This window comes from Anopheles bellator, chromosome 2 (assembly GCF_943735745.2).
Source record: "Anopheles bellator chromosome 2, idAnoBellAS_SP24_06.2, whole genome shotgun sequence".
Classification (NCBI taxonomy): domain Eukaryota; kingdom Metazoa; phylum Arthropoda; class Insecta; order Diptera; family Culicidae; genus Anopheles; species Anopheles bellator.
In genome coordinates, this window is record NC_071286.1 from 82,165,294 (window position 1) to 82,171,293 (window position 6,000).

Here is a 6,000-nt window from a genome sequence, read left to right on the forward strand (position 1 = left end):
GGTGACCTTTTGCGCCGTGTGGCATGTCGATTATCGGCACCAAACTAACCGTCGAGATCGATCGCCGGATCAACGCCGGCACCAGGCAGAACCGTCGCCGAGGAACCCAAATTAGCGCGGGGATGAGACCGGCGACCGGCAAGGGCTGGCATTCGTTAAGGGACCAGAAAGTGACATTTGCGGTGACAGTGATTCGATCGGCCGGCGGCCAGCTGACAGCTGATTGATTTGTTTCTACCGTCACCCGATTGCTCTCCGCTCTGGTTGTCCTGGTTTGGCTTTGGGCAACGCCCTTAAGCCCGGCTGCTGCTCTCTGGGTGCTCGGCGACAAGGGGTGTGACCACCCGGTAAGCGCCAGCCAGTGGCCAAAAATAAGTGGCACAATTTATGACATACAAAATGGGGAATAATTCATAAGTTTCGCCAGCGACGGCGAACCCCAAAGCGGAGTCGAAAGTTTATTTTGTCTTCGGTCAGGCGTCCGTCTCCGGCGCAACACTCGCATCTCCCTGCGCTGCGTGGCCTCGCTTCAAGCAAACATAAAACTAAGCGGAAATAAATCATTCCGGTGCGTGCGAGATGAGTTTTATTAACCAGATCAAAAATAGTGGGTCCCCGGCACACAGACATTGCCAAGCGGAGCGTCGTTTTTTCGGTGATGCAGTTTTCTACCGAGGACTATGAGCATATACAAATATACTAATATTAATTAATATACAAACAAGTGCCTGGTTTCAGGTACATTTGCATTAAATAAATATAAAAATTGCCAAACAATCTGTTCTTAATGTTTCGTGCTCTTCAGTAACAGATTAGCACCGCATCAATAAAAACCTTAAAAATCAATTCAATAGTTTGGCGATTGAATAAATGGCTTTAATTTTTTCAATAAGCTAGTAAAAATTAAAAAGTTAGTAGTCTGGATGGATCACTTCGAGGAAAGAAAGGTTAAACATTAAAATTGATCTTTTACCCAATTTGATCTTGCCATAACCTAATATTTCATCAAATTAATTGATTTTAACTTTTAATATTATCTTAATTTTTTTTCGAATCAGCAATCCTATTTTGATCCTCCGGGTGTGGCGATCTCTGCCCTTTTCGCGATCGCCAGTGTATCGTGAACGAAATCTGTGCAAAAATAGACCAGGAAAAAATGAAACCCTCTGACCCCACCTGGGCCATCGGAAGCTGAAGCGGTCGGGTGCGTATACGCACATTTCGCTAGCGCATAGCTCTTTCCGCTTGCCGACGGTGGCGTCAAAACATTTTCAAAACATGATCTACACCACGTCTCTCTCTCTCTCTCTCTCTGTCGCAACGAGACATCGACACCGAAACGGAATCTGTCACTGTGCGTAAAAATAAATTTTGCCACACATTTTTCGCCAGCACTAATTAATAATTCCGGACCCCAAAACCCGCTGCCCGGCCCCGGGCAGAACCTATTAGACCGTTTTTCGCCCTACGCGAAAGGTGTTACATCCGGTGAGCAAACCCGGCCCCCACCCCCCGCCTAAGATGTTGCCGCACGCGCCGCGGGCGTCGAAAGACACAACATTTCCCGTGTGCCGTCCGCGAGGATTAGATCGGCTTTGTAAGACGATTTGGAGCGGTGCCCACGTTTCGCCGGCGGGATGTCGGAATGTTCGTTGACACTTTGCTAACATGATTGTGTGCCTCCGGCCGTTGGTGTGGGCACCAAAAACAAACAAAAAACAAACATCTAATCCTTTCCACGTGTCGTACAGCGACCAGAACATGGAATGTAGCGTTCACGGCACTCACGCTGCCGGTGCCTGTTGGGCAATTCTGTTCGCTCAAACGTCGTCCGCTACGCAACGAAAATGTTGTCGAACGTGGCCCATTCGAATGTTTTATTTCGCAATTAATTCTGGAAATTTGAAATCATTCCTCTTGCGTGACCAGCCGACCGACAGACACCGATCGGCAAGTGTCTATCCACAAGACACAGGGAGAGAGAGCGAGCGACAAACTGCCGTTTAAAGGTTTTTACATGCTTCGAATAAAACAAAACATCTCAGCAACGGCGAGACACACTCCGAGAGGGCCTGAAACCATTTCGCAAACGCGAAAAGCCCTCCAATCCGGGCGCAATAAAAAAAACCCAAAAGTGCGTTCCCGAAACGATCGTGTTTACAAATAGATTTTACGAGCACCATTAGCCCAAGTCCGAGCAGGTTTCGGCCGGATCGTAGGGTTTTATTTCCTCGATTTTAGTACTGCAGCAACGTGGTCAGCTCGGTGAACGTGAAGTGACGGGTACGCAAGAGGCCACTTTTCTTTTTTTCCACGCCAACACCCGAACCCCGATGCAGAAGCTGAGGTGATGATGTGTGGAGAACTCGCACGATGGTCCATATCTAGTCGTCCCTAAAGTGGGGGGACCACGCGACATTAGATGGGAACCGGGTCATTAGGCGGAACCACCGTTTTGGGCAAATTTCACGTGATTTGACACCACGCCATCGCCACCCGATGGATGGGCTGAAAATTAGATGATGGACGTGGGCCACCGATTGGCCCACCGCCTAGATGTCAATCCGTGCCGCGGAATGGAGCGCACGAAGTGGGGCGCTCCGGGAGTGACGAAATTTTGAAATGGAATTCCATTCCCCGGCAGCGTCCAGGGTTATTTGGGGCAACGGCGCCGATGGGGCGGGCGACCGTGCCCGGTGGACGCAACACTAATTAAACCCCGGGTAGCATTAGCTGTATTGCTGATTGCAAAGTATGTTTTAATGAAATGAATGTCGAGTGGAATTTGCGGACTCCCGATGCCGAAAGTCTCCCACAACCCACAAGTCCAGTTGACGTTGTGGAGATTGTGGATCCGCCATTGTTGGAAGCCAAACAGGGGACAGCTATTAAAATTAGTTTAATAATTAGTTTGGGAACCGAGCAGGTCATTGTTGAGTCGAAATTATTGAAGCCCCTTGAATTGTGATAAAATTATGAATGATTTTAGTGCACAATTTAGTACACTTTTTTCTCGGCATTACTAATCTCGCTTATAGGATTCTCTTTAATATGTCACATCTTTAAGATACCGCGCTCAGGGATCAAGGATACGCCGAGTTGGGGCGTCCTGTACGATCGTAACCATCGCTTGTTGTGGCAGCAAATTAGAACAAAGTACGGTTGGCTCACAACCGGCACCGGGCTACGTAAATCACTTCGAATGCCACTGGCTCTAGAGGTGACTCCCGCTTTTACTCTGTACCTCTTTCTGCTATCCCCGAACCACAAGCACATCTTCAGTTTTTCCACACCCGAAAACTGGAACCCTCGGGCCGAAACGGACGGATCACACCGGGGTTTGCGGTACAGACGACTGGCCCGGTGGCCGGCGTCGTCTACAAAACCCTCTCGTCTACTCGGCGTACCGTGCCGCCGGCGAATTAATCAACCGGTCAATAAATCTTCCGACGAGCTAACGGAGCAGCACCCGTAGTAGTGGCACGGCGTAGATTGAGCAGCTCCGTCTCGGGTGCATCAAGTGCACGGGGCGCTCGGTACATGATTGGCCCGTGTGGTTGTAAAACATCCCCTGTCTGTCCTTCGCTCCGCGAAGACAACCTCTACGTCAGCCGAGACGTCAATCTGGGAAGGCGTGAGTGTCCATTACAGTAGCCGGCCGCGTGGTGGCGATGATGATGAGGATGATGAAAATTATGATCACCATGATAAGGACACAGGTTTTGCGGCTCATTCGCCTGCGCCGAATGTGGCACACCTAACGGTCGCACGATGTGCTGGCCATTTTCAAATGCGAAAACCCCCACCGAACTGCTCGAATCGGGGCAAAAAACATGCGAAACACGATTAAAACACGCACGGCCACTTTTCACGTGTCTGTGGTACGTGCGAAGATTGTAAACCCATCAACACCTGTGACGTGTCGTCGTTGGCATCGAAATGAAGAAGCCATGCTTTGGGGGTCCGACACCAAAGGAGGACACCACCCCAATAAAAACGAACCTTCCCCAAATCGGCGTGTCGGTTCGAACGAAATAAAAACAGACCCGACTGGTGTGAGTGGAAAATCCACAAATGGAAGAGGATAAACGAATTTTCCGGAGAAACTTTCTCGCCGGTGAAAGTGAGCCAAGGACGATGAGATCGCCGCGTGTGAAGACCGGAAGGTGGCCGGCGTAGGATGAGTGCGCAGGATTTGTTTCCATTGTTTCCATCGGCCAGGGATCACGCGACCCGTTCCGTAGCATGCACCGAGACGGGCTTTTACGTTGAAATCTAATTTTGAGTCTACAGTCTTTTTACGAGCTTCGCTAAGCGGTTGGGCGAGTTGGGCCAACTATGGCTCCCGGCGCTCCTGGACAGTGTATGCAGCTGCATCCGACGCACACACGTGTAGCGAGGTCGAATCATAACATCCCGAGCTCGCTTCACGTACATTGTGGATTTTATGTTCCGAGAGCCACATACACGTGGCTCCCGAACAAGCCAACAACACCACAGCCTCCGACCGGGGCCGGCGAGGGACAGGATTTTCAGGAGCGAACACTTTAATTGCCTTCATAAAGCCTAGCTGCCGAGGTACATCGTCTCGCCCGGGAGCCGCAACATTATCCGAGGTGCAGCGTTGGATCCATGTACTTAACGACCACACTCTCTGGATAGTGTTTTGGGTGGTGTGCACTAAAAAGACACGGAACGAACGGCAGATGTCGCACACTCACAAACCGTTAAGAGGGACTTTAAATTAAGCAACGGCGGGGCTGGACTTGGCGAGGCACTTATTAAAGACTTCGGATCATAACCGGGGAAACAAAGAGTGAATTTTTCCCTCTCACGAGGACCACGAGACGTTGACGAATCTAACGACTAGAAGCCAGGCCAACATATCAATATCAAAAGGATGCCGGCATTGGCCGATACGGCCTGTCACGTCGCCGGGCTCACGAAGCATGTTTCTGCAAAGTTCTGACCCCAAAAGGTCTACCGGCCCGTCGCCAATCCAGGACCCCACACAATCGGCGTAGGTAATCATTTAACATTAGTGTCACTGTGAACATACTGTAACTGGCCGGCCCTTTCGGGCTCCCCTGATGCTGCGAATATTTGCCAAAGTCCGCTCCGTGGCCAAAGGCCAATCGGCTTGGCAAAAGTTTCGCCGTCACGATCGGGACTGATCGAAGCATTAGGAATTGTGTATATTTACGACCAATCTGTTTCGCATATCGTAAACATTTATGCACTCGCCGATGCCGCCGGCGTACCGACGGCCTTCGATGTTACGGAGGATTTGGCTTGGCTTTTGCTTTCGTCGTCGTCGTCGTGGTCTTCGCCGTGATCGCGCGCCGAAGATAGCCGGCGGATGCCTTTTAAGGCGTTGCTGGCGTAAGCCCTCGCCCGATACACGCATTAATGGACCTTTAATGCGACTCCGTCGAGCGAGATACATAGCACCGAAATGAGAAAGAGTGCACGGGAAAACAATCGGAAGGAGTCCATTGTAACGCTGGTTGGTTGCCGTGATCAATCGGTGGCCCAGTTTCAGTGCTTTTGTCAACCGTCCGTCGCATCGATCGATGGGTCCGCTTTACGATCCCGCGAATCCGGTCTGGCGACACGCTTTTATGCTCGCTCGCCCTTCTTGTGTGTAGACAATGCTCTGTGCATCTCCGACCTCGGGGTGCACATATCAAACCATTACCATCTTTGCATCTTTCGGATAACTTTCAGATTGATAGTGTCCCTTGCCTGCTCGGTGCGGTCCCCAGCGGCAATTCAAGGCCCGCCCGGCCAGTGGCCGAGCGAATAAGTGAATAGTGTTGTCAGTAACGATGCCAATTACTGACCTAAACGAGGCACCTTCGGGTATTGTGTGTCTCGTTTCAAAAGATTTCAATAAAAGCGCCATGCTGAACGAATACTGAACGGATGTGTGCCCTACGGGACGCTTTAGTAGCCCCGCTTTTGGCCACGCAAAGCATCATCCTGCGATTCATCATCCAA